Genomic DNA, 945 nt, shown 5'->3' on the forward strand with positions numbered 1-945 from the left:
GAGAGAGAGAGAGAGAGATTAGAGGAATAGGGGTTAGACCTTTGCCCAGTACAGAGTGCAGCCTCTCCTCCCTGCCTCCCCCCGCAACGCCAGAATGGATTCCAGATGTCAGAACGATAAACAAACGGATTTTCATGTGAGGCATTCAGGAGCACTACAGACCTATATTGTTCTCATCCATAGAGGAATGCATGGCTCAGGAATCAGCTCTGAGATATCACACCTCTCACCTCTAGCTGTCCATACTTTTGCCCACACACAAACACAAATCAAATCAAATTGTATTGGTCACATACACATATTTAGCAGATGTTATTGCGGGTGTAGCGAAATGCTTGTTCTCTTAGCTCCAACAGTGCAGTAGTATCTAACAATTCACAACAATACACTCAAATCTAAAAGTTAAAGAATGGAATTAAGAAATATATAAATATTAGGACGAGCAATGTCGGAGTGGCATTGACTAAAATACAGTAGAATAGAATACAGTATATACCGAATTCTTCAGCCTCATGAGGTTGATGAGGCGCTGTTGCGCCTTCTTCACCACACTGTCTGTGTGGGTGGACCATTTCAGATTGTCAGTGATGTGTACACCAAGGAACTTGAAGCTTTTCACCTTCTCCACTGCGGTCCCGTCGATGTGGATAGAGGGGTGCACCCTCTGTTGTTTCCTAAAGTCCACGATCAGCTCCTTCGTTTTGTTGACGTTGAGGGAGAGGTTATTTTCCTGGCACCACTCCACCAGGGCCCTCACCTCCTCCCAGTAGGCTGTCTCGGCTACTTGGCTACTTGGCTTCTTGGCTACTTGGCTTCTTGGCTCCTTGACTTCTTGGCTACTTGGCTTCTTGGCTACTTGTCTACTTGGCTACTTGTCTTCTTGTCTTCTTGGCTACTTGGCTTCTCTCGGCTACTTGGCTTCTTGTCTTAACGGCTACTTGGCTA

The sequence above is a fragment of the Coregonus lavaretus genome (assembly GCF_964263955.1).
Source record: "Coregonus lavaretus genome assembly, chromosome: 19".
Lineage (NCBI taxonomy): Eukaryota > Metazoa > Chordata > Actinopteri > Salmoniformes > Salmonidae > Coregonus > Coregonus lavaretus.